At 41.8% G+C, this 27,890-nt stretch overlaps 1 protein-coding gene across 21 annotated transcripts in view; it reads left to right on the plus strand.

Moving 5' to 3' along the window:
* Positions 1-483: 483 nt before the first annotated feature.
* The window catches only part of PCBP3 (poly(rC) binding protein 3), a 184,306-nt gene continuing 156,899 nt past the window's right edge, over positions 484-27,890 (plus strand). For 20 of the 21 annotated variants that reach the window (XM_084876132.1, XM_084876121.1, XM_084876141.1 and 17 more), the window contains exon 1: positions 493-698. The gene's annotated coding sequence lies outside the window, so the exon portion shown is untranslated. Of the gene's footprint in view, positions 699-27,890 lie in introns of all 21 variants that reach the window. The other variant, XM_084876126.1, reaches the window with a different exon arrangement.

The raw sequence follows: 27,890 nt of genomic DNA on the forward strand, positions 1-27,890 counted from the left end.
CAGCTGCAGGAGGGTCTAGGCCCCTGGCAGTTTGCATGCCCGGACCACCTAGGCCACGCCCCGGCCAGGGCCCCGCCCCGGCCCCACCCCACCGAGGGGCTCCGCCCTTGCCCCGCCCCAGGCCCCCCGTTCGGGCTCGTAACTGGTCAGCACAAGTTCCAGCTCCGCTCCCATTATAAGCCCCGCCCCGGACCTGGCCACGCCCCCTACCAGTGGGGCCGCCCCCTGGACCCGTTTCGGCCAGTGACCGCCTCCTGTCCGCCCCAACTTTCTGTACCGCCCCCACCGCTATTGGTCCGGCTCAGCCCCCGCCCCCGCGACGCTGTAGGTTTCTTTCGGAGGGGAGCTTCACAAGCTCCAATTGGTCGCCCACTCGATGTTCCCGTCGTTCGATTGGCCCGCGGCGCCCGCTTTCGCGGGACTCTGCTCTCGGGATGGGGCGGGGCCAGCGGCGGCGCGCGGCGCGGGATTGGCTCGCCGCACAGAGGGGGCGGGCCCACGCCGCGCGCAGCACCGCGGCTGGAGCGCGAGGAACCGCTACCGCCGCCTCAGTCGCCTCAGTGCCTCAATCTCCTCAGTCTCCTCCGACTTCTCAGACTCGGCCGCCTCAGGCTCCGCCGCACCGCCTGGATCGCCGTGTCCCCGACCCCCGACCCCGGCCCGGCCTCCCGCCGGCCCGTCCGCGGGCACGCCCTCTGGTGAGTGAGTGGTCGCGGGCGGGGCCGGGGGCGGGGTCCACAGGTGGAGCTGGGGGACCCGGCCGGGAGTTGGGGTCAGGGCCACGGGGTCAAACCCGGGTCGGGCTCCGGTCTTGGGTCGGGCGGGGTCCGGGCCAGGCGGTGATTGGGAGGCCGTGGCCGGGGCGGCGACCTCCCGCGGCCGCCAACTTTGGGGGCGGCGGGGGGCGCACGTCTGGGGCTGACCGAGTCCCGAGAGGCGGAGAGAGCGGAGGCCCCGCCCGGCCCGGCCAACTTGGGCGGCAGCTGCGGCGCCGGCGGGCGGTGGGCCGGCGGGTGGATCGGGCCCCGGTCGTCCCTCTTCCCCGCGGCCTTCGGGGTTAGCGCCGCGCGGCCCACCTCTCTGAGGAGCCGGAGCTGGCGGGGATCCGGGCGGGGGGTCGGTACTGGGACTTCGGGTCGACGAGGTTCCGCCGGGCCCCCCTGCCCCCGCTCCCCCAGAAGTTGTCGGCGAGACGACCGCCTTCGGTAACGGCTGGATGGGCTCGCTTCTGGGGGAACAGCTGCCACGATTTTGTTCGTGAGGCTTAAGTTTCCAACGACCTAAACTTGCTCGCAGATGACGGGGGAAGGTGGTGGGGGCAGCACCCCCGGCGCCCGGTGCGGCGGGACGCGGGCGCTGCCGCAGACGCGCAGGGACTGAGCGCCACGCGGGAGAGCAGGACCCGCGCGGTGCCCTCCGCGTCCCGCCCTCGGGCGCCGCGGCTGCCCCCCCGCCCGCCCCGGAGCCGAGGCGGCTGCGGGGCTCCGTGGACCCCGTGTCAAAGCGAGGAGCACGCAGGTCACCCGGAGGCAGTGCACGCTCCTCTTTTTCAGCCGCCGTATTTTCTTCTTTTTATTTGTGAGCACGTCAAAATGTGTTTCTTATTGTTCCCACAAGTGTTTTGCCCTGGACGAATTGTTCAGTGAAAGCTTTTTTTTTTCTTTTTTTCTTTTTTTCCTTTTTCTTTTTGCCTGGTGGCTTTTCTAAATGTTCTCTCCAGACTCTGAAGTGTATTTATTCACATAACCCATTTGAAAGTTAGCAGAAAGTCAGATCTTAAATCTTGTGTGTAGGGTTGGTTCTCTTCCTCCTGTCTTCCCTCTGAGGCAGCACGGACTCCAGGGCCTGTTCGCCCTGCATGTCAGCCACAGGACTCCCTGGGTTGATGAGGATTTATGGTGTGCGTGCGATTCACCAGAAGGAAGACTAGGGCAAGTAGGCCTTGACCAGGTCTCTAGTTCGAGCCATTCTTTGGGCACAGGTCCTCCCATGTCCTTCTGAAATTTAATTTGTTTTTAAGGGTGAGCTTTGCCCCTTTGCTGTTCTTTGAACTTGGCTTAGATGTGGGAACAAAAGAAGTGTGCAAGGCAGCTTTCCTATTGAAGAGAGCTGATGGCCAGTCTCATGCACAGGAACAACTCATCATCTTAAAATGCTTCAGAGAGGCCCATTTTGGGCCAAAGAGACTGGAGAACAGTGGCACTCTGCAGGGATTGTTGGCAAAATCCCCGCAGACCACATTGATCCTCACATTAGAGGAGCTGGAGAAGTTTTGGATGGTGTTTTCAGACTTGGAGATCCTTGGGAAACCAAGGGGTCTTCAAATATAAATACAGTCACTGACCAACTGGTGTTGGTTACTTTTGAGTACTATTGTTTTCTCCTTGTATGTAGATGCTGCTGTTTATACACATGTAAGTTCATTACACGTGTTTTAAAATTTGTATAACTTTATGTATTTTCTTAGATAATACTCAATATTATAAAGTTATGAAAATGTTTGATAGTAAAAGGAGTCTTTATAACTTAAAAGATTGGGTACCCTGTTTAGAATTCAGGGCTTCGTGACTAGTGTTGCCACAGGTGTTGCTGATTACTGGTGATCCTGGACCTCAGAATATCACTTTTTCAGATGTCATTATTAATACTCAGGTTTAGAGAAAATATACAGCTTTACTGTTACTGTTTTTAAGTACTTCTGAGAAAGTTTCAACACCTGTTGACTTTATTAGATGTTTAAAAAGAAGCTATCTCTTTCTCTGCTGTTAGAGGGGAGCTCTGAGCATGCTGCATTTATATTTGCAAAAGTCCCATGAGGTCCTTATAACAATCTAGGCATTCAAGACTGGGTGCTGTGTTTCAGTTTCAGTAATTTCAGTTCCTTGACCTGTAGCCAATTCCTGGACTCATAGCCATATGTCACAAAAAATCTCAGTGTCAAACTGTAAAAATGATTACTGAATCAAATTTTGGTAGGTAGAAATTGTTCCCTTTGGTGAAGAAGGCTGGTCCTTTGGGCCATAAGAAAGAATAATACCTGCTCATGTGTTAGAACCACCTCTAAAGTTAAACATTAGGATGAATACTGTGTATTTTGGGAGTGGGGGGTGGGGGCTTTGATATCTCAGCCCTGGTGGCAAGGACTCTTACAGGCATAGTAGTTGGATGTCCCTGTCCATGGTGCTGAATATGTGTGCTCTGTTTTTTTCATCTCCAAGGTTTCCAGTGTGAGAGTGGTTTTTGGAGTATGTTTTAAAATGAATTTCAGAATTTCCACTATTAAAGAAAAGTAGAACAGGGAAGTTTTATTGAACCTGAAAGGAATCGTGCATTTAAAAAACTCAAGCCATGTTATTGTCTCCTATTTTTAAGTGGATAATTGTGCCGACTCAACAGTTCCATTCCCTTGCTTAATTTCCTCCTCATGTGGAAATTTTCTTGCTAGCTATGGACATCAAGTAACAAATCATTGAAATTAAACGAGAACCTGTTTGATTAAAACCACCCTCTTTAAAATGTACCTTTATTATAATATATAAAGATATGTGTACATAGAGGAAATTTGTTCTTCCCTTAACTGGGTTGATTATAGCATACGTCACACTCACTGACATGGTGCTTCTCACCCTTCTTTGAGAGCGAATGAGCCCTCTGAGTATGTGGTGGGGCTGTTGGGCATTTGCCAGGCATCTCTGCTGTGTTGAAGCAACATCTACTCTCTCTTCTATAATTTTGAGAAATCTTTCTAAATTATTTAGATAAATTTGTCGTTTCTCTTGAAATTGCTCTACAGGTTAGCAATAGAAAATAATAGATGTTACTTGTGGTACAGAGATTCTTCCACACAATAGCAAATTGTGCATCAAACTAAGCAGTAGATTGTTGAGGTGTTTTTTTTTTTTAACTTTTTTAAATTAAATTATTATCTGTGTACATATTTTACCATTGCCCCCCCACAGAGTTATTTTTTTGTGTTGTTTTTTTTTTTGTGTGTGAGCATTTAAAAAATATTTCTTTTTATTGATTTCAGAGAAGAAGGGAGAGTGAGTCAGAGATAGAAACATCAATGTTCTGAACATTGTAACTAGTTCTTTGGTCCGGTAGGTTGTACACTTAACCCAGTTTACTCTTTGCATCTGTTTTGTTGAAGGAAACCCAGGGCAGCTTTCTTCCTCTTCCTCCAAGGTTCAGAAATATTTTCCGATGTCTACTCTTTGCCAGGCCCTGTGATATGATCTGGGAAACCACAGAGGAATGAGCCAGAGTTCTTATCATTGAAGGACTTACCACTTTGGACTTAAGAAAAGACATGTAAACAGATGGTTAAAGGGGGCCACGCCCATGCTGCAATTGGGATACACAGAGAGCTGGGTTAGTGTGTTGAAGAGGGGTGATTTATTTAGGCTGGGAATCTGAGAAGGCTTCAGAGTGGAAGTAGCCTTTGGGCTGAGCTCTGGAAGATGACTTGTAATTGTTTGGGCGTGGATGGGTATAAATTGATTTGAAAAAGATAAGGAGGTTAATGTAATGGTAGAACAGGGTATGTGATGGTGCTGAGTCTGGAGGCATGAGGAGCATTTTAAAAGGGTTGGGACTCCACTAGAAGTGTGTGTGTGTGTGTGTGTGTGTGTAAGGAGAGTTGAGAAGAGTCTGTGTGGTAAACAAATAATGGCCTTCTAAAGCAGTCTACATCCTTATCCACAGAGCCTGTGAATGTTTTATTACCTGGCAAAGAGGATTTAAGATAGCAGATGGAATGAAGGTTGCTAATCATCTAATTTTAAAATAAGGATATTATCTTGGATGCCGAGACCGGTTTGGCTCAATGGATAGAGCGTCGGCTTGGGGACTGAAGGGTCCCAGGTTCTATTCCGGTCAAGGGCATGTACCTTGGTTGTGGGCATATCCCCAGTAGGGGGTGTGCAAGAGGCAGCTGATCGATGACTCTCTCTCATCGATGTTTCTAACTCTCTATCTCTCTCCCTTCCTCTCTGTACAAAATCAATAAAAAAATTATAAAAAAATAAAATAAGGATATTATCTTGGAATACACAGGTGGGCCCATAGTAATCACAAAGGTCCTTAAATATGGAAGAGGGAGGCAGAGGAGTCAGTGTTGTAGTGATGTGAAATGAGGAAGATTACCTAACATTTCTGGCTTTGAAAATATGTAAAAGGGGTCATGGGCCAAGGAATGCTGAAGCTCAGAAGCTGGGAAAGGAGAGAATATTGATTCTTCCCCAGAACCTCCAGAAAGGAAAACAGTCCCGATGACTCCTTGATTCTAGCTTAGTGAGAACCATGTCTGACTTCAAATATCCAGAACTGTAAGGTAATTAATTTGTGTTAAGTCACTAACGTGGAAATTTGTTAGAGCATCCACAGGAAACTGTTGCATGTTAGAACTCTGCTCTAGGAAGTTTTAGCTGGTGAAGTTTAAGGAGGAAAAAACATGACCAGAGTGGCTGTAGAAGATAAACTGGTTCAGCTGCTGTTTGAAAGGAGGTTGTCCCAAGTAAGCATGGTTCTGATTCCCTGTTTCATCTCCTGGCAAGATTTGCATCTGATATTATCTTACCTGGCCTTGAAGTTTTTCTCTTAGCAAGCTGCTAGGTCCTGCCCCCCTGCCCCCCCCCCCACCCGCCCACCCCAGCAGCTAATTCCATATTCCACTGGCCTACCTTTCCTCTGTGCTGGGTACTCAGAAGAGAGTAGATTTGGTATTCATCTACAAGTGGGGTTGTAGGGTAGGCCCAATTCCAACCTCAGAGCTGTTGTTAAAGTACTTTAGAAGGGTTTGTTTCTTCTTATCCTTGCTAATATTACTTTGTATGTTCAGATGTTTTAATTATTGTCAGTCTAGTGGATATTAAATATCTCACTGTTTTAATTTACATTTCATTGATTATTAGTGCATCTGAGGACTTCTTATCCATTTGGCTTTTCTCTTCTATAATTGTATTCATTTGTTTGTCCATTTGTTATCTAGATTATTTTTTTTATAGCTTTTTTAAATTTCTTTATATGTTCTGGATTCTATTTATGTCCTATTTTCATTTTTATCCTTTTAAAATGCTGCTTTGATGAACAGATGTTTAATTTTAATGTCAAATTTATCAATTTTTTTTTCCTTATGGCTTGTGGTTATTAAGTCTTATTTAAGAAATTATTCTTTACCACAAGGTTATAAGGTATCCTGCTCTTTTAAAATCTTTTTTGAATATTTGCTTTTAATATTCTACTCTGAACTTATTTTTGTGTGAGATGTGATATAGAGGCATAATTTTAGAATTTTTCCAGTACTTTAAAATTATTTTTCTATATATTTTTATTGTTGATAGTATTACAGATGTCTCTCATTTATCTCCTCCCCCTCCCCCAATTTACTCCACTGCTCCTAACCTCTATCCCTCCCTCCAGGTTTTCACCATCCCGGTATTATTTATTTATTTATTTATTTATTTATTTTAATATATTTTATTGATTTTGTACAGAGAGGAAGGGAGAGAGACAGAGAGTTAGAAACATCAATGAGAGAGAACCATCGATCAGCTGCCTCCTGCACACACCCTACTGGGGATATGCCCGCAACCAAGGTACATGCCCTTGACCAGAATCGAACCCGGGACCTTTCAGTCCCCAAGCCGACGCTCTATCCATTGAGCCAAACCGGTCTCGGCCAGTATTATTTATTGAGTACCATCCATTCGCCAGTGACCTGCAGTGCTACCTTTGAAACATACCAGATTTCATAAATGTGTGGATCTGTTTCTAATTTCTCCATGTAGATAATGATAATTTTATTTCTTCCTTCCTAGTCTTCAAATATATATATATATATATATATATTTATTTATTTTTTGTCTTATTCCTTTGTTTGGACCGCTAGGCAAAAGTTGTGATAAGGCTATCTTAATATTGTTTTCAACTTTAAAGGGAGTGCTTTTAAAGCTTTCAATGTGGTTTGCTTTTTTAAATTTTTTATAGGTTCCTTATATTAGGTTAAGGATGGTCTCATCTAACAGTTTGATTTAATGTTTTTTAAAAATCATTTTTAGATTTTGAATTTTATCAAATAGTTTTCTGTACTTATTTAGATGATTTTATGTCATATTTTTCTTCTTTAAACTGTGACTGAGATGAAATATTTTAATCTTTGATTTCTTGAGATGTCTTTTGACATGATGTACTATATTTAATGATTATTATGGGATCCAATATGATAATATTTCATATAGGATTTTGGTATATATATTCTTTAGAAGAATTAACCAATAATGATTGTTTATTTTATTGCTCATTTTTAGTTTGGTATCAAGGAGATGCTTCATTATTTCTGTAATTGTTTCTGAGAAGGAGGGATTTTTGTTTCCTAGAAGTTTGGCAAATTGCTTCTTAAATGTCCTACACCTGGGCCCCTTTAGAACATGGAGATTCTTGTACCAGCAATTAATCACTTTATAAGGGTTGCTAGTTTATTCTGCTCACATTTTATTGGCCAGAAGGAGTCATTCTGGCTACACCTAGTTTCAAATGGGGCAGGGTTGTGGAGTCTTTCATGTCCTGGAAGTTTACAACTGAATACTGGTAAATATTAGTAATATTTATCATACTGTGGAGGCTAATTGATATCAGTGTTGTAAAGTTAGCCAAAACTCACATAGTGTTCCTCTCTAGGTCTTGTTTGTAGGTATTACAAGTGTGTTGGTCATCCAGGCACCAATTAGAATGTGAAGTTAGATATCATATTGGTTTGTGTTCCTACCTACTCTCTCCAGAACCCACCTTGGGAATTCCTGCCTTTCTTCCTCTCCTTATTGCAGAGGAAACATTTCTTTTTCTCATTCCTTCCCACTGACCCAAATCTTAACCTTGCTTCAACACTAGCATAGGACCTGCTGAAATTCTCTGTTAACTGTGACCCATGATGAATTCTCCCTTCAATTCTTACAGTACTCTACTGCCTCAGCAATGTAGAGAGCAAAATTCAGTTGTGTTTAAGGGTGTTTGGTTGATCAGAAGAGTCTTTACATCCAAGTGCAAGATTCCTCCCTTTGCTTGGGCTCTGTAGTGGGAGGCTACATATAGTGGACAGGCTCTATGAAGGTAGCCCCACCATGATCCCCACCTCTTTGTATTCATGCCTTTGTGTAATCAGCTTTGACTGAAGTGGGACTTGTGACTTGCTTCTATTAGGATATAGCAAGAGTGATGACATGTTACTTTCATGATTATGTTATACTAGGGGCCCAGTGCAGGAATCCATACACCTTGAAAGGAACTGTGGGCTGGGAGGCTGCCTGAGGCACAGGGGCGGGTCTCAGCCCACCTCCACGCACCCACCCCACCCCCTCTCAGTCTCCTGTCTGCCCGCAGCCCTGCTCCGCCACCACCGCTCCCATGCACTGAAAATGCCAACCCCACTTGAACCCACTGACAGCACAGGGCAATTGGGGCAGGCTTCAGCAGCGGGTGTGAGTGGGGCTGGTGCCATCAGTGGGTGCAAGTGGCGGCTGCTGTCCTGATCGCTCCTCAGGAATAGTGGGAGGTGGAGAAGCTCTCAGGGGTGATCAGGGCTGGCAGCTGCCACTTGCACCTGCTGATGGCACTGAGTGATCAGGACCAGTACTGGGCACTGGCAGCGGGTGTGAGCGGCGGCTCAGACATTGTCTGCGAGTGCAAGCAGGGCTAACACTGGCAGTGGATGTGAGTGGCGGCTCTGGCAGCAGATGCAAGTGGGGCCAGTGCTGGCAGCAGGTGCAAGTGCCAGATAGGACCGCGGCACTGCACATGGGAGCAAAGAATTTTCAGTAACCACCAGAGGCTCACCCCAATGACAGCAACCAACACCCCGCCTTAGTCTGGCGCCCCAGCTCACCTGTTCCACCATCCTGCTGTGGCCAGTGCCTGCCATGTTCTGCACATGCCCCCTGGTGGTTAGCACATGTCACAATGAGCGTTTGTTTAGTTGTTCTGGTTGTTCCACTGTTCGGTCTATTTGAATATTAGCCTTTTTTTTTTTTTTTTTTTTTTTTAAATATAGGACTAAAGGCCCGGTGCATGAAATTCATGCATGGGGGTGTTCTCAGCCCAGCCTGTACCCTCTCCAATCTGGGACCTCCTCACAATCCAGGACTGCTGGCTGCCAACTGCTTGTCTGCGTGCCTGGCTGACTGCCCCTAACCACTTCTGCCTGCCTGCCTGATTGCCCCTAACCACTTCTGCCTGCAGCCTGATCACCCCCTAACCACTCCCCTGCCAGCCTGATCGACACCTAACTGCTCCCCTGCCAGCCTGATTGCCCCTAACTACCCTCCTCTGCAGGCGTGGTCACCCCCAACTTCCCTCCCCTGCTGGCCTGGTTACCCTCTAACTGCTCTCCCCTGCAAGTCTAGTTACCCCTAATTGTTCTTTCCTACAGGCCTGGTCCCCTCCCAACTGCCCTCCCCTGCTGGCCCAGTCACTCCTTAACTTCCCTCTTTTGCTAACCGGGTTGCCCCCAACTGCCCTCCTCTGCTGGCCCAGTCACCCCTAAGTTCCCTCCCCTGTAGGCCTGATTGCCCCCAATTGCCCTCCTTTGCAGCCTGGTTCCTCCCAACTGCCTTCCCCTGCTGATCACCCACAACTGCCTTTTCCTGCCAGCCATCTTGTGGTGGCCATCTTTGACCACATGGGGTGGCCATCTTGTGTGTTGGAGTGATGATCAATTTGCATATCACCTCTTTATTTCATAGGATTATATACAATTCTGTGTTGCTAGAAACTTATTTAGAGACTCTCTTTGCTGGCTTGCGTAAGTGGTTATGTTGGGGAAACCCAAATGGCAAGAAATGCAGGTGGCTTCCAGAAGCTGAGGGCAGCCTGCAGGGACAGCCAGTAGGAAGCAGGGGTCCTCACTCCTACAGCAAGGAAACATCTGTCAATGGATTGAGTGATTTTAGAAGTAGATTCTCCTACAGTTGAGCCTTCAGATGAGAACATGGCCCAGCTAACAGCTTGATTCAGCCATGTGAAACCCTAAGCAAACGAATCAGGTAAGCCTGCTCAGACTCCTGACCCACAGAAACTGAGATAATAAATGTGTATTGTTTTAAGTTACTAAGTTTGTTATGCAGCTATAGAAAACTAATGTGTCCTATCTGTATTGACCTACCAGTTATCCCAGTAGAAGTGGGTTTGGGTTGATAAAGTGTGTTTGACTCTATTTGAGGGAGTCTGGTTTTTATTATTTTTAAAAATAATTTTTATAATTATAAAATTAATACAAATGTTTTTGTAGAAAAATTGGAGCAAGTAGAAAGTATGAAGGTCAAAATGAACATTGTTCATAATCTCACTGCACAAAGATAGCTAATACTTTTTTTTGACTTTTATTAATATATGGTATGCATATCCTCTAAAAGTTGAAAATAATTCCATAATGTGTTTGTTTTTTTTTAATTTATTTATTTTTTTTCACAGTGGATTCTTTTTTTTTTTAAATAAATTTTTATTGTTCATATTATTACAAGTGTTCCTTTCCCCCCCTTTCCACCCCACCCTCTGCCCTTTCCTCACTCCCCATTGTCCTCATCCATAGGTGCACAGTTTATGTTCAGTCTCTTCCCACATTCCCCTCTCCCCTTTTCCCCAAGAATCATTAGTTCTCTCCTCTTCCATACCTCTGATTCTATTATATTCAACAGTTAATATTGTTCATCAGATTTTTTTTTTTAATTTCCTTGGTTTTTAGATTCACTTGTTGATAGTTATGTATTTGTTGTTCATAATTTTTATCTTTATTTACTTTCTCTTCTGAAAGAACCCCCTTCAGCAATTTATATAATTCTGGTTTGGTGGTGAGGAACTCCTTTAGCTTTTTTTTATTAGTGAAGCTCTTTATCTGACCTTCGATTCTGAGTGATAGCTTTGCTGGGTAGAGTATTTTTGGCTGTAAGTTCTTGCTATTCATCACCTTGAATATTTCTTGCCATTCCCGTCTGGCCTGCATGGTTTCTGTTGAGAAATCAGCTGACAATCGTATAGGTGCTCCTTTATAGGTAACCACCTGCTTAGCTCTTGCTGCTTTTAATATTCTCTCTTTGTCCTTTGCTCTTGGAATCTTAATTATAGTATGATTTGTCTTGGTGTGGTCCTCTTTGGATTCCTCTTAGTTCTGTGTGCTTCCTGGACTTGTAAGTCCAATTCTTTCCCCAGGTGGGGGAAGTTTTCTGTCACTATTTCTTTCAGTATGTTTTCGATATCTTGCTCTCTCTCATCTTCTGGGACCCCCATGATTCTGATGTTTGATCGTTTGAAGTTGTCCCAGAGGTTTCTTACATTATCTTCAATTTTCTGGATTCTCTTGCCTTCTAGCTTCTGCAGAGGAGTGTCTTCTGGCTCTTTATGTTCCAAATCTTTGACTTGATTCTTGCGATCTTCTATTCTGTTTTTAGGACTCTGTATAATATTTTTTATTTCAGACAATGTATTCTTTATTTCTTGTTGATCCCTTTTCATATCCTCATAGGTCTCATTTATTTTATCGGCCTTTTCTAGGAAACTCTTGAAAAACCTTATAAGTGTGGTTTTGAACTCTATATCCAGTTGCTTTTTGTCCTCCATTTCTTTCATTTGTGATCTATTTGGTTTAGGCATTTTCGCAGGCAGCTTTTCTGATGGGGCGGAGTTTCAGGGTGGAGCCTACAGCCTTGGTTTCCGTCAGCCCCGCCCTATGCGACTCCTGAGACTTAGGGTCCTTCAGTACTTGTTGCAAGCACCTCTGAGAGAAAGGTGCCCTCGATTTTCGCCTGCTACCAAACAGTGTAAGCTCTCCCGCAATGGGCCCGAAACTGGGGTTCAGTTGGGTTGGAAGTGGAGTTGGAGATGGTGTTCAGAGCAGTCTGGAGCCTGTCTCCTTCCCGCCAGGGCAGGCCTATGGCACAGCCGGCCGTCCCTTCTCTGCGCGCAGTGTGTGCGCCTCTGGGACCTCCTTTCCCCATTTCCCCGGGTACCGCCTTACAGCCCAGCTCCCTCTGGATGAGCCTGGGTCCCCAGGGTCTGGCCTAGAACGGGGGTTCAGAGCAGTTGGGGGCCCAGCACAGTCGGAGTGTTTATCTCCTTCCCGCTAGGGAACGCCAGCCAGGCACTCTGCCTCCCTCTTCTCCGGCTCCGTCCTCTCCGCGCCGCGTGTCTCCGTACCTTGGGCTTTTACAGCTCCTCTGCACTTCCTTCTGGTTTTCTCCTTGCTTCTCGTTGTAGAATTTCCAGTCAGGTGACTTTCCTGTAGTTCTGGGTAATGTCCATTTTATATTTTAGTTGTATTTTATTGAAATTGTTGCGTGTGGCTGCGGCTAGGTGCCTACCCGAGCAGCCATCTTGGATTCTCGTCCATAATGTGTTTTATGAACAACTATTTTTCTTTGTACTACAATATATAGTGACATGTTCTGTGTCATATTCTTTTTTTTTTTTTTTTTAATATTTTTTTATTGATTTTGTACAGAGAGGAAGGGAGAGAGATAGAGAACTAGAAACATCGATGAGAGAGAGTCATCGATCAGCTGCCTCTTGCACACCCCCTACTGGGGATGTGCCCGCAACCAAGGTACATGCCCTTGACCGGAATCGAACCCGGGTCCCTTCAGTCCCCAAGCCAACCCTCTATCCATTGAGCCAAACCGGTTTCGGCATATTCTTTTAAAGCATGTTTTTGAATGGCTGCATACTATATCAATGGGTGTCCCAATTTATTGAACCACTTTACTATAGCTGGACATTCATGCTGCTTTAAAATATTTACCATCATAAGTAGTCTATACAAAAATCATTGTGTGTATCACCGATTATTTTTGAAGGATAAAATTTTAAAGATAGAATTATTAGGTTAGAGCTTATAAATGGTTTTAAACCTTTTGATTCTTAACCATCATCTTCCATTGTTTCTAAAAAAATAATATAAAACTCAAACGTCTGTTTCTGTAACTCACCAGGTTGGGATAGGACAGAACTATTGATTTTTGAGCATTTAGGTTTCTGTTTTCTTAACCCTGTTTGCAAAGTGCTTTTAAATTATTCATTAAAGTGCAGTATGGATTCTATTTATAGACATGTTTGTGTATGAGATTGCTCCCTTAATGTCTGGGCAAAAAGCCTATGAATTGCTATTATCACATCCCTATCTTGTAAATCCTCTTCTACTCCTACTCACCCTTTCTTTGTTCTCAACCAGATAGACAGTGAGGCACATAAAATTCTGTGGCTTATGATTACTCAGATGAAATGGATATTTAGTGGCTAGCCCTTGTTCTTTTCTTCTTGTCATTCATAGTTGACTTCGTAAAAATTAGAGATCAGCAGAATATTATTAATTCAGAAACATTTTTCTTGATTCATAAAATGAGTGCTTATTTAGAAAATTTATAAAGATTATTATAGAAAAACAGAATAAAAATCTTTAATTCTATCACCCCTAGATGACTTCTGTATAACATAACTTGTTCATTAGCTTATTCCTGTAAATATTGATTAGATTCCAATGACTAATATTTTGTTTGGGATTTTTGCATCCAAACTGTGAGTGAAATTGCCCCATAATATTCTTTTCCTGCAGCTGTTCTCTCTTTAATTGGAGATGAATACTTAATTTGTTATTTTGCAATTTTTCTCTTTGACTGATATGTATCTGCATTTAAGGTGATACATTTCCTTATAAATAATGATCGACATGCGTTATACAGAGTTTGATTGAAGTTGTTTCATTATTGTTTACTAGATAATATACACTGAATTGTGCCCTCCTCAAAGTCATATGTTGAAATTCCAACCCCCAGTGTGATGGTCCTTAAAGATGGGGCCTTTAAGGGGTAATTAGGTTCAGATGAGCTCATGAGTGCGAGGTCCTTATGATGAGGTTAGTGCCTTGTAAGAAGAGCCTAGAGAGCTTATTCTCTCCCTCCTCCTCCTCTTCCTCCTCCTCCTCCTCCTCCTCCTCCTCCTCCTCCTCCTCCTCCTCCTCCTCCTTCTCCTTCTCTCTCTCTCTCTCTCCCTCCCTCCCTCCCTCCCTCCCTCCCTCCCTCCCTCCCTCCCTCTCTCTCTCTCTCTCTCTCTCTCTCTCTCTCTCCCTGCCATGTGAGGTTACAGCAAGATGGCAGCCAGGAGGAGGCCTCTTGCCAGAGCTTGACCATGCTGGTGGCACCCTGATCCTGGACTTCCTAGCCTCTGAAACAGCAAGAAATAAATGTCTGTTGTTTAAGCGTCAGTGCTGTGGTTGTTATAATAGCCTATGTAGACTGTGACAATGTAATTTTTCTTTGATTTGTAGGTCATTTAGAAGAATATTTTTAAATTTCCAAACGTGTATTTTCTTATTTTATTCTTCTTCAGCATGATTGCATTGCCCAAATTTCTTAATCTTTATGATTTCAATCCTCTGAAACTTGCTGATATGCTATATGCGCCCAGAATATGGATTGTAAGTTTTCTCAAATGTTCCTGTATACTTGAAAAGAATTAGGTTCAATCAGCTAACTTGGTAAGCATATTACTCACATCTTCTTAGTCCTGTATTTTTCTCTGGTTGTTATATGATATATATTACTAAGACAATTACACAGTTTCATTATGATTATGGATTTGTCTTATTTCTCTCTGTAGTTCTGTCAATTTGTATTTATATACTTTGAGACCATGTTTTAGGGGCATGCAAATTTAAAATTGTTTTATCTTCTAAACGAATTGAGACTTTAATTACTATAAGTGGTTTTCTTTATTTCTAGTAATAAATCTTTGCCTTTGTGGTATAATATTTCAGAACCCTTTAGGCTCATATTTGCGTGATCTCTTTGTTATCTTTTTATCATTTTACTTTTAACCTTATTATATTTTCATACTTTAGATATGTCTCCTGCAAAGATTATGCAATTTTATTTTTTTCATCCAGTCTGATATCTTTTGTCTTCTAATTGGAACATTCAACTCATTTACATTGAATGTAAATACTCATCTATTTGAGTTTAAATCCACAATCTTATTATATACCGGGTTGGACAAAAAGTAGGTTTATAGTTGTGAGTACATGGAAGTTTATTCTTGTATTACAACTGCAAATATACTTTTGCCCACCCTGTATTTCTCCTGTCCTATATTTTCTGTGTTATTTTTCTTGTATTATTTTAAACTACATGATTTTTAAAAATAATTCTGCTTTTCCACTCTCTCCAATAAATTGAAGATTATATCCTATTTTTCTTTTGTGTGTATATGGTTACCAATGTAAATTAGATAATGTGTTATTAACTTCCCCAGATAACACAGTTATACCTTCATCTGAACCATGTAGAATCACAGTTTCTTAAAATACTTGAACTCCATTTACCCTCCTCAGATTTATATATGCTTGTTGTTGTGTATTTTAATTGTGTGTACCTTTTTATTTTTTAGTTTAAAACATCTGATGAAAGCCCAATGGGGTATATATTTGGGAAGATGCTCCAAATGTGGCTTGGAAAGTTCCTTATTGAGGGAGGTCAGTCCTCAACTCCCTCCTACTTCTGGGGTAAAAGGTCCAGAAACCAATGCAGGCGGGGTTACTGGGATACCCAAGCAAAGACAGGACAGATCCTTGTAGCCTAAATTGGGTCCTGGCCCAATTCTTAGGCTCACTTTCTGTTGTACCCTTTTTAAACTCAAGTAGCTGATATTAATATTAACAGTGTTATTATTTCTTTTTTTTAAATAAATCTTTATTGTTCAGATTACAGATGTTCCTCTTTTTCCCCCTCATAGCTCCTCTCCACCTGATTTCCCCCAACCCCACCCCATGCCTTTACCCCCTGCCACTGTCCTCATCCATAGCTGTAAGATTTTTGTCCAATCTCTTCCCGCACCCCTCACGCCCCCTTTCCCACCCCCCGAGAATTGTCAGTCCATTCCCTTATTATGCTCCTGATTCTTACTATATTCACCAGTTTATGCTGTTCATCAGATTTTTTGTTTTAAATATATTTTATTGATTTTACACAGAAAGGAATTGAGAGGGACAGAGAGTTAGAAATGTCAATGAGAGAGAAACATCGACCAGCTGCCTCTTGCACGCCCCCCCCCCCCCATTGGGGATGTGCCCGCAACCAAGGTACATGCCCTTGACTGGAATCGAACCCGGGACCTTTCAGTCCGCAGGCCGACGCTCTATCCACTGAACCAAACTGGTCCCGGCTGTTCATCAGATTTTTTTATTCACTTGATTTTTAGATTCACTTGTTGGTAGATACATATTTGTTGTCACTTTGTTGTTCATAATTTTTATTTTACCTTTTTCTTCTTCTTCCTCTTCTTAAAGAATACCCTTCAGCACTTCATATAATTCTGGTTTGGTGGTGATAAACTCCTTTAGCTTTTTCTTGTCTGTGAAGCTTTTTAGCTGACCTTGAATTCTAAATAATAGCTTTGCTGGGTAGAGTAATCTTGGTTGTAGGTTCTTGCTATTCATCACTTTGAATATTTCCTGCCACTCCCTTCTGACCTTCATAGTTTCTGTTGAGAAATCAGCTGACAGTCATAAGAGTACTCCCTTGTAGGTAACTAACCGTTTTTCTCTTGCTACTTTCAAGTTTCTCTCTTTGTCTTTTGCCCTTGGCATTTTAATTATGATGTGTCTTGGTGTGGTCCTCTTTGGATTCCTTTTGCTTGGGGTTCTGTGCACTTCCTGGACTTAGAAGTCTATTTCTTTCACCAGGTAGAGAAAGTTTTCTGTCATTTCTTCAAATAGGTTTTCAATATTTTGTTCTCTTCTTCTGGCACCCTCATAATTCAGATGTTGGTACACTTGAAGTTGTCCTAGAGCAGGGGTCTTCAAACTTTTTAAAGTGGGGGCCAGATCACGGTCCCTCAGAGAGCTGGGGGCCGGACTATATGAACTACTAATCCCTACTGTAACACCTTGGCTGCACTCACTGCCCAAAAAACCTGGTGGGCAGGATCAGACTCCCCTGGGGGCTGCATGTGGCCCGCGGGCCGTAGTTTGAAGATCCCTGTCCTAGAGGCTCCTTACACTATCTTCATATTTTTGGATTATTTTTTCTTTTTGCTTTTCTGATTGGGTGTTTTTTGCTTCTTCGTATTTCAAATCTTTAACTTGATTCTTGGGATCCTCTAGTCTGCTGTTGGATCTCTGTATATTATTCTTTATTTTAATCAGTGTATGCTTAATACCTAGTTGGTCCTTTTTCATATCCTTGAAGGTCTCACTAAATTTCTCGAAGGTTTCTATAAGATTCTTGAGTAACCTTATAACTGGTTTTGAACTCTATATGCAGTAGTTTGCTTTCCTCCATTTCTTTCATTTGTGACCTGTTTCTTTGTCTCTGCATTTGGTTGATAGAGTGTTGATAGAGTGGCTTTGTGTGCTAGTGGCCTAGTGACTATAGGGCCCAGTGTGTCAACCTCCCCAATTACCTGAGGTGAACACTCTTGGTGGACCCCTTTGTGGACTGTGTACACAGTCTTGTAGTTAAGCCTTGATTGTTGTTGGTATCACTGGGAGGAATTGACTTCCAGGCTAATTGGCTGTAAGGATCAGCTGTGTCTATAATGGAAGAACTGTGGTGCTGGAGATACCCTTATGGGGCAGGACTTGTTTCCGTGGGGCTTTGGTGCTCACTGAGTCTGCCTATTGAATATGTCACTTATGCATGTGAGGAGTTGAAATCTGGTGTCATCTCACACTGACCACTAGGTACAATGGCTCCTGGATCTTCAAAGAGGTGCAGGTCAGCTACTGTCTGAGGCCACCCAGCAGGAGCTACAGTGAGATCTGCAGATTTCTCCTCTTGGTTTGGGGTTTGGAAGTTTTGGAGCTCTCTGACCCAGCTGCAAATTGTTAGGTTAAGCTGGTATAGGGCAGGCCATTCATATGCAAAAGCCACTGCACAGCTCAGGTGTGTTTATAAATTGGGTGGGGCGGGGTCTCGGGGAATCACTAGGGTGTGGCAAACACTGATGGCTGCCAGACAGCAGTCTCTGTGTCTCTGCATTTCCGCATCCCCGCGTCCACACACACTGCAGTAAACAACGATTCCTGCATGCATCTCTGCAAGAAAGCCACCTTCACTTTCCAACCCCATGCAAGACAGTCCAGTTTCTCCTCGTAAGAGTCTGGGTCCCCAGAGTCTCACCGGAAACTGGAGTTCAAAGCAGTTGGTAGCTTGAATCTCCCTTCCAATTGAAAACAACAATGCACCCAGTCGCCAGCCCGATTCGCATGCCTCCGTACCTCTGCTTTTCCACACCTCTGCACCTCCTACAGTCTCAATGAGCTTTTTCCTTTTCTTCTAGTTGTAGAACTTCTACTCTGCCAGCTTTACCATGGTTCTGGGTGATAGTCGTTTTGTCTTTTAGTTGTAATTTTGGTGTGGTTGTGAGAGGCAGCACATATAGGTTTATACTTTATGCCGTCATCCATCTTGATTTCCAACAGTGTTATTATTTCACATGCTGTCAGTGATCATTTAGATTTATTCCCTTTTTTTAAAAAAAAAATATATTTTACAGAGAGGAAGAGAGAGGGATAGAGAGCTAGAAACATCGATGAGAGAGAATCATCGACCAGCTGCCTCTTGCACACTCCCTACTGGAGATGTGCCCACAACCAAGGTACATGCCCTTGACCGGAATCGAACCCGGGACCTTTCAATCCACAGGCTGACGCCCTATCCACTGAGCCAAACCGGTCTCGGCTATTCCCTTTTTTAAAATTATTATTTTTATTGTTCTCTCTGATATTTCTGACCTTTCTTCTTTAGGCATTTCTTAATTGCAAGTTAGCTGCTGATAGATATTTCCAATTTGTTTTTTAATTTCTTTATTGATTAAGGTATCACATATTTGTCCTTGTTCCCCCATAATTTCTTTTCTAAAAATACTTTGATTTTACTTTTATTCTTTTAAAACTTCTTTTTAAAAAAATATATTTTATTGATTTTTTTTACAGAGAGGAAGGGAGAGGGATATAGTGTTAGAAACATTGATGAGAGAGAAACATCAACCAGTTGCCTCTTGTACACCCCCGCACTGGGGATGTGCCCGCAACCAATGTACATGGCCTTGACTGGAATTGAACCTGGGACTTTTCAGTCCGCAGGCCGACACTCTATCCACTGAGCCAAACTGGTTTTGGCTTAAAAATTCTTTAAATTCACTTAATTTACATGCCATATATTCACCCTTTAAAGTTAATGATTCAGTGTTTTTTGGTATATTTATAAGGTTGTGCAACTGTCACTACCTAAGTGTAGAACATTTTCATCACCTTAAAAGTAATCTCATACCTGTTAACAGTAACTCCTTATTCCCTTTCTCCAGTGTCTGATAAGCATTAATTTACTTTCTATCTCTAGGAATCTGCCTATAATGGACATTTCATATGAATAGAATAATAAATGTGTGGCCTTTTGTGTCTGGCTTCTTTCCTTAGTAGTATAATATTTTCAAGATTCATTGATGTTGTAGCATGTGTCAGCACTTCATTGCTTTTTATGGCTGAATTATATTCCACTCTATGGATACATTACATTTTTTTTTAATCCATTTATCAATAGTAAGATGTTTGGGTTGTTTCCACTTGTTTATGGCTGTCTATATCATAAAAACCTAAGCCACCATTATGGCAGAATGACTGGAACGACCAGTCACTATGATACACACTGACCACCAGGGGGCAGACACTCAATGCAGGAACTGCCCCCTGGTGGTCAGTATGCTCCCACAGAGGGAGTGCTGCTCAGCCAGAAGCTGGGCTAATGGCTGGTTAGTGCAGCTTCACAGCAGGAGCCTCTCCTGACTGCAGCAGCATTACCGAGCCACGTCAGCAAGCTTAGCGGACCAGGTTGAGCACGAGCAGCGTGGCACCAGGCGCCATTTTGGACTCTTCCCTGGCTGCTGCCACTTGGCGCACTGCTACATCCTCAGGGGATGTTCAACTGCCGGCTTAGGCCCAATCCCAGTGCCGTTCTCTGTAGAAGGCAGTCAATCTGATCAACTCAGTGACTCAGGGAAGCACAGGGAACTCAGGGTGAACCTGCCTCCATGCTTTACTCTCCTACTTGATGGTGTTCTCCAGACAGTCTGTGGTGGCCCAGCCTGTGCAGGTGTAGCAGCTGCTCAAGCTCAAGCAGAAGGCTGTGCAGCAATCTAGCCACAAGCTGGCAGTTGGACATCCCCTGAGGGACCTCTCCGCCCCACCCCCAGCACATGAATTTCATGCATTGGGCCTCTAGTTATGAATAAAGTGCCATGAAAAGTCATGTACAAGGTTTATTAAGCATATGTGTTTTCAGTTTTTTTGGGCATGTACTTAAGAATGGAATTGCTGGGCCATATAGTAATTCTATGCTTAACCTTTTGAATAACTGGCAAACTGTTGACTGCAGAGGCTGCACCATTTCACATTCCCACCAGCAATGTATGAGAGTTCCAATTTCTTTACATCTTCACTTGGCATTTTTTTTTTTTTTTTTACTCTAGGCATGTTATGAGTATCTCATTTTTGTATTGATTAGCATTTCCCTAATGACTGATGCCCTTGAGCACATTTTTGTGTATTTATTGGCCATTTGTATATTTCTTTGGAGAAGTACCTATTTAGATCCTATGGCTATTTTTATATTGTGGATTGTTTGTCTTTTTATTGTTGATTTGTAAGAGTTCTTGATAATATTTTTTACTAATCCCTTAATAATTTGCTATTATTTGCAAATATTTCTTCTCCAACTGTGAATTGTCTTTCCACTTTCTTGATAGTATCTTATGAAGCAAAAAAGGTTTTAATTTGATGATTTCAGTTTATTTATTTGTTCTTTTGTTGCTTATGCTTAGGTGTCACATGTAGGATAACATTACCTAATCTCAGGTCACAAAGATTCATATCCGTGTTTTATTTTAATGGTTTTATAGTTTTAGCTCTTATATTTAGTTATTTGATACATTGAGTTAAACTTTTGTTGTTGTTAATCCTTACCTGAGGATATTTCCCCTTTGATTTTTAGAGAGAGTGGAAGGGAAGGGGAGAGACAAAGAGAGAGAAACATCAATATGAGAGAGATACATCAAGTGGTTGCCTCCCGCACTAGGGTTGGGGATTGAGCCTGCAACTGAGGTATGTTCCCTTGACCACAATTGAACCAGGGACCCTTCAGTCCAAGGGCTGATGCTCTATCCACTGAATTAAACTGGCTACGGTGAGTTAGTTTTTATATGGTGTAAAGGAGGAGTTTTACTTTATTCTTTTGCATGTGGCTATCCAATTGTCATAGCACTTTTGTTGAAAAGACCATTTCTTCATTAAACGGTCTTAGCATCTATGCTGAAAATCAGTTGACTATAAAATATTTGGTTTCTTTGCCTTTTTAAAAAATTTTTCTATTTTTCATTACTGCCTTATTTTGTGTTAAATAGTTTCTAGTGTGCATTTTAAATCTCATAATCATTTATTTTATTATATTCTCAGGTTTGCTTGGGGCTTCTTACTATTAACAACTTATAACAATTTAGTTTAGATTCCTACCAATTTAATTTCAATAATAAATAAAAACTTTTTGCTTCTGTACATCTTGATTTACTCCCCATCCCTTGTGCTCTTATTGTCTTACAAAGTACATCTTTATACATTCTGTGCACATCAACTCAGATTTATAAATATTGTCTCTTACAGTTATTTTAGGTAGTATAAAATACAAACAAACATTACTTTTATATTTTCTTTTGTAATTACTTCTATAATTATTTTTACTGGTTCTCTTAGTTTTTCACCTGGATTTGAGGTACTAGCTAGCATTCTTTCATTTTAGTCTGTAGGCATCATTTTAGTATTTCCCATGGGGCAAGTTTTCTTGTAACACAGTCTGTCAGTATTTGTTATCTGAAAATGTCTTAATTTCTCCTTCACTTTTTCCTCCTCTCCTTTGCTTTTGAAGGATAATTTTGCTGGATATAGAAATCTTGACAGTCTTTTTAAAAATAATTTTTATCTCTTCAAATATTGCTGTGCCCCTTTCTCTTCTCCTTATGAGAGTTTCTTTATGCATGGTATGTGTAATGGTTTGCTTGATGGTGTCCCACAGGTCTATGAGGCTCTGTTCTTTTTCTCTTTTATAAGGAAGACTTTATTCAAGGGGAGTATTATAATGGAGTTTTACAGTTTTTCTTCCTACTTTTTAATTTCTGTTCCTTAGATGAAAATTTCAGTTGACCTGTCTTCAAGTTCACCAATTCTTGTCTGTTCAAATATACTTTTTAATTCCCCTAATGCAGTGGTCAGCAAACTCATTAGTCAACAGAGCCAAATATCAACAGTACAATGATTGAAATTTCTTTTGAGCCAAATTTTTTAAACTTAAACTTGTTCTAATGCTACTTCTTCAAAATAGACTCGCCCAGGTCGTGGAAGAGCCACACTCAAGGGGCCAAAGAGCCACATGTGGCTTGCGAGCCGCAGTTTGCTGACTACGGCCCTAATGGATTTGCCATTTCAGTTAACTGTACTTTTTAGCTCCAGGATATTTATTTGGGTTCTTTTTATAATTTCTATCTCTATGAATAGTCTCTATTTGTTGAGAAATAAGTCCTATTTTCCTTTAATCCTTTAGATAGAGGTTCATTTAGTCCTTTGAACATATTTAATATAGGTTATATATAGTCTTTGTCTTATAAGTCCAATAGAGGCCTGGTGCATGAAATTTGTGCACTGGTCGAGGGGGTCCCTCAGCCTGGTGTGTGCCCTCTCGCAGTTGGACATTGCTCTTGCAGTCCAAGACCTCTCGCTCCTTACTGCTCATCTGCTTGCTGCTCCTTGCTGCTCAGCTCACTGCTCTGTAGCATTTCCACAGAGGCGGGAAAGACTTCTGCCACTGCCGCTCACTTGCCAGCTGTGAGCCCAGCTTCTGGCTGAGTGATGCTTCCCCTGTGGGAGCACACTGACTACCAGGGGGCAGCTCCTGCATTGAGTGTCTGCCCCCTGGTGTCAGTGCGCATCATAGTGACCAGTCGTTCTGGTCGTTCTGTCGTAAAGGTTGCTTAGGCTTTTATTTTATAGATAATTAGAGGTTCATCAGGGACACTTTTTTATTTTATTGATTTTTACAGAGAGGAAGGGAGAGGGATAGAGAGCTAGAAACATTGATGAGAGAGAAACATCAACCAGCTGCCTTCTGCACACCTCCCACTGGGGATGTGCCCGTAGTCAATGTACATGCTCTTGACCGGAATCGAATCTGGAACCCTTCAGTCCGCAGACCGACACTCTATCCACTGAGCCAAACCAGTTTCGGCATCAGGGACACTTTTTATTGCTTGCTTTTTTTCTGTGTATGAGTCATACTCTTATTTTTTGTGTGTCTCATAATAATTTGTTAAAAAAACATTTAAATAATATAGTTGGAAATCTGAGAATCCAATTCTTCTCTCTCCCCTTGAATATTGTATGCTGCTGCTTATTGTAGTAATTTTTGTTTGTTTAGTTACTTTCCTGAACTAACTCTTTAAAGTTTGCATTATTTGTCATGTATTTCCACTGAAGTCTCAGCCTAGTATGGATGATTATAGCCATCTTGGGTCTTCCCTGGGCATTCATACATCTTTGGGTATGTATACATCTTTGCATATACATACAGCCTTCTAGGTTTTCAGGAATATATTGGAACTTTTCAAATCCCTATGTAGACATCTCATTTCCCTCGCTTTTTCTTTTAAGCTTTTGGGTTAATGTATTACACTGTTGTCCATTCTCTCAGGTAGTTTAAGAGTTAAACAATTGCTTCTAACTGTTTTGACATATACCTCTGAAGAAAATGCTTTTTGGCACTGGAAAAGCTCTGACTCAGGTCAAATAAAAACAGTCTTGAAAGTGGAACCCATTATCCATGTCAAAAAGTGACAGTTCTCTGGGCATAGGCTTTGCAGGGGTTCCAATCCTATTCAGTTCCCTACGGTGGCTGCCAGACTACTAGTTTTCACTATGATTCCAGGCTTTTGGTTTTTAAGACTACTATAGAGTTGAGGTGGCATTGGGAGGTGGGGCGTGAGGATAGCAGTAGAGCAAGTTAAAACGGCACAGGTTTGTTCTTCTTTCGGAGCTTCAACCATTTTTATTTAACAAATGCTCCCTAGATTGTTGCAAGCCTTTGGTTAAATTCCCAGATTTCTGAAAAAGTTGAGTCTGACAATTTTTGCTATATTTTTCATTGCTTTTATGGAAGGGGGAATTTTTGTAAGTTATTTATTTGCTATTTTCACTGACATCACCCTCATCTTTATTTTTAAAGTATTTTTCTCACATATTGAATTTTATGTCTGCATTATTTTCTTTCAGTACACAGGAGATACCTTTCCACAGTATCTGGGCTTTTATTACTCATGTTCAGGAGTCAGTAGTCAATGTATCCGCTGCTCTTTTGGAGATAATCTGAGTTTCCTATTGTTTTTAAAAGATGTCCTCATTAGCCTCACATTTCTGTAGTTTTACTAGATTTCATGCATCTCTCCCCAAGGTATGTTGACTGATATCTAAGGTATGTTGTAAGGCAGGGGTCCTCAAACTTTTTAAAGTGGGGGCCAGATCACGGTCCCTCAGAGAGCTGGAGGGCCGGACTATATGAACTACTAATTCCTACTGTAACACCTCGGCTGCGCTCACTGCCCAAAAAACCTGGCGGGCCGGATCAGACTCCTCTGCGGGCTGCATGTGGCCCGCGGGCCGTAGTTTGAAGACCCCTGTTGTAAGGTATCTGTGGACTGATACCTTTCATAACCCTAGAAATTTTGCTGTCATTATCTTCAAATATTGCTTCTACCTCATCTTCTATCTTCTTTCAGGATGCTAATTAAATGTGTTAGATCTCTAACCAAATATTCTCATACCTGCTCTTTTATATTTCCCAGATTTTGGTTTCTTCATAATTTAGTTTGAATATTTTCTTCTGACCTAGTTTGCAGTTTATCACTTCTCCCTTCAGTCCCACCTAATCTGCTTTGAAACCCATCATGACATTTTTACTTTTCAGTTCTAGATTTTTAAAAACTTAAAAAAAACTATGTTACTTTATTATTATTTTTGTTAATGCTCACTTAGGATAGTTTTTGGCACTGGGAAAGCTCTGGATAGTTTTTCATTGATTTTAGGTAGAGTGGAAGGGAGGGAGGACAGGAGAGAGGGAAGAAACATTGATTTGAGAGAGACATGTCGATTGGTTGTCTCTTGCATGTGCCCCAGAAATCGAACCAGCAACCCTTTGGTGCGCAGGCCGACACTCTAACCATTGAGCGAGCACCGCTGGCCAGGGCAAAACTATGTTACTTTTTATAGCTTCTAATCTCTACTGGGGTGACACTGTCATTTATATTTTTGACCATAGCAAGTATAGTGTATTTTGTTTTTTTAAATTGCTGTTAAATACATTTAATATCTTAACCATTTTAAAATGTACAGTATAGTGGTATTATATACATTTATAATGTGCAACCATTACCACCATCATCTCCATAGCTCTCTCATCTTATAAAACTAAAACTCTATGCTTATTAAACAGTAATTTTACACCCTACCTCTTTTTCCTGGCCCCTGGAAACTTATTTTACTTTCTTAATGATTTTGACTACTCTAAGTACCTCACATAAATGAATTATACAGTATTTGTTCTTTTGTGTGCCAACCTATTTCACTTAGCCTAGTGTCACTGAGTTTCATCCATGTTGTAGCATATGTCAGAATTTCCTTCTGTTTTATTTCTGAATAATATTCCATTATATGGATCTACCACAGTTTGTTTATACATTTACCCATCAGTGGACACTGGGTTGCTTCCATGTTGTAGCCATTGTGAATAATACTGCAGTGAATATGGATGTACAAGTATAAATTCAAGACTGTTTTCAATTTTTTTATATCCAGAAGTGGAATTGCAGGATCATATGGTCATTTTAAATGTAGATTTTTGAGGAACTGCCATACTCTTTTCCACAAATCATAGTGTTTTTTTTATTATGCTAAAACATATATAACATAAAATTTACAATTTTAAGGTACACTTTAAATGTACAGTTATTTGGTATTAAGTATATTCACATCATTGTGCAAAACGATCACCACCATTTACCTCCAGAGCTTTATCTTACAAAATTGAAACTGTTCCCATTAAACAATTTCCTTCCCCAGACCCCTGGCACCCACCATTTTACTTTCTGTCTCTATGAATATGACTACTCTAGAAGCCTCTCATAAGTAGAATCATACAGTATTTGTTCTTTTGTGACTGGTTTGTTTCATTTGGCATAATGTTCTCAAGGATCTTCCACGTTGTGGTGTGTGTCAGAATTTTCCTTCCTTCCTTCCTCCCTCCCTCCCTCCCTCCTTCCCTCCCTCCCTCCCTCCCTCCCTCCCTCTCTCCCTCCCTTCCTTCCTTCCTTTCTTCCTTCCTTCCTTTTATAAAGGCTGAATAATATTCCATTGTAGCATAGAACACATTTTGTCTATCCATTCATCTGTTCATGGACACTTGAGTTGCTTACACTCGTTGGCTATTGTGAATAATGCTGCTGTGAACATGGGTGTATAAATATCTGTTTGAATCTCTGCTTTCACTTTTTTGTATATATAATCAGAGGTGGAATTGCTGGATCATATGGTAATTATGTGTTTAACTTTTTTGAGGAACCACCATACCATTTTCCATTGCAGTGGTACCATTTTACATTTCCACCAATAATGTATACAGATTCTAATTTCTCCACAATCTTGCCAACACTTTCATTTTCTAATGCATATGAAGTGATCTTTTATGTGGTTTTGATTAGCATTTCCCTTATTATTAGTAATGTTGAGCATTTTTATGTGTTTATTGGCCATTGGTTTATCTTTATAAAAATGTCTATTCAAGTCTTTTGCTCATTCTTAAAAAATGGAGATATTTGTTTTTGTGTTATTACAAGTGTGTGTGTGTGTGTGTGTGTGTGTGTGTATTTTTAATAGTCTCTATTGGATAATTCTAACTTCTTATGTCTTTGTGGATCTGTTTTTGTTTTCTGTGACTTCTATTATTTCTTGCTTATGGAGTGTTATTTCTTTGTGTGTGCTAGACTTGTATTTGCAGAATTATTTTGAGGAGGAACAATTTGAGATTTAGGATGATTATCTCTGCCTTCCTATTCAGGGTATTTGAAGGAATGGCTATGGTTGGGAGAGAAACTCTATAATCTAATCTGTGTGGACAGCTGTGCTCTTCCTACAGTCAAGGAGTCTTTGTGGGCCTTTGCTTCTCAGAATACTTTCAGTTGTTTTTTTTGTATTCCTGTGGTGGGGTGACTTTTCCCACTAGGTGAACCCCTTGTTTCGGGACTGTCTCTAGATACTGTCCGGTCTCTCTGAAGTTGGCCAGTTTTTTGTTTTGTTTTGTTTTTGTTTTTATTTTTGTTTTTTAAATATATTTTATTGATTTTGTACAGAGAGGAAGGGAGAGAGATAGAGAGCTAGAAACATCGATGAGAGAGAGAGTCATCGACCAGCTGCCTCTTGCACACCCCCTACTGGGGATATGCCCGCAACCAAAGTACATGCCCTTGACCGGAATCGAACCTGGCACCTTTCAGTCCCCAAGCCGACGCTCTATCCATTGAGCCAAACTGGTCTCGGCAAGTTGGCCAGTTTTTGCCTATGCTCATCTCTTTCTGTGATTCCCAGTTAAGCAAAGTGGGTAACAGTCACCCAGACTTCTAGCACCCCCTTTCTTCTCTCCCTGAGCTGAGCATGGGTGTGAGAGTGGTCTGCCTTCAAGTGATCACTGGAAAAACTTAGCAGTGCTTAAAATAGGGCTTCCGTATTATCAGCTGCCTGACAATGGCTTTGTTATGGAATCACTCCTCTTCAA

Source organism: Pipistrellus hanaki (assembly GCF_964339955.1).
Source record: "Pipistrellus hanaki genome assembly, chromosome: 2".
In the NCBI taxonomy this organism is placed as follows: domain Eukaryota; kingdom Metazoa; phylum Chordata; class Mammalia; order Chiroptera; family Vespertilionidae; genus Pipistrellus; species Pipistrellus hanaki.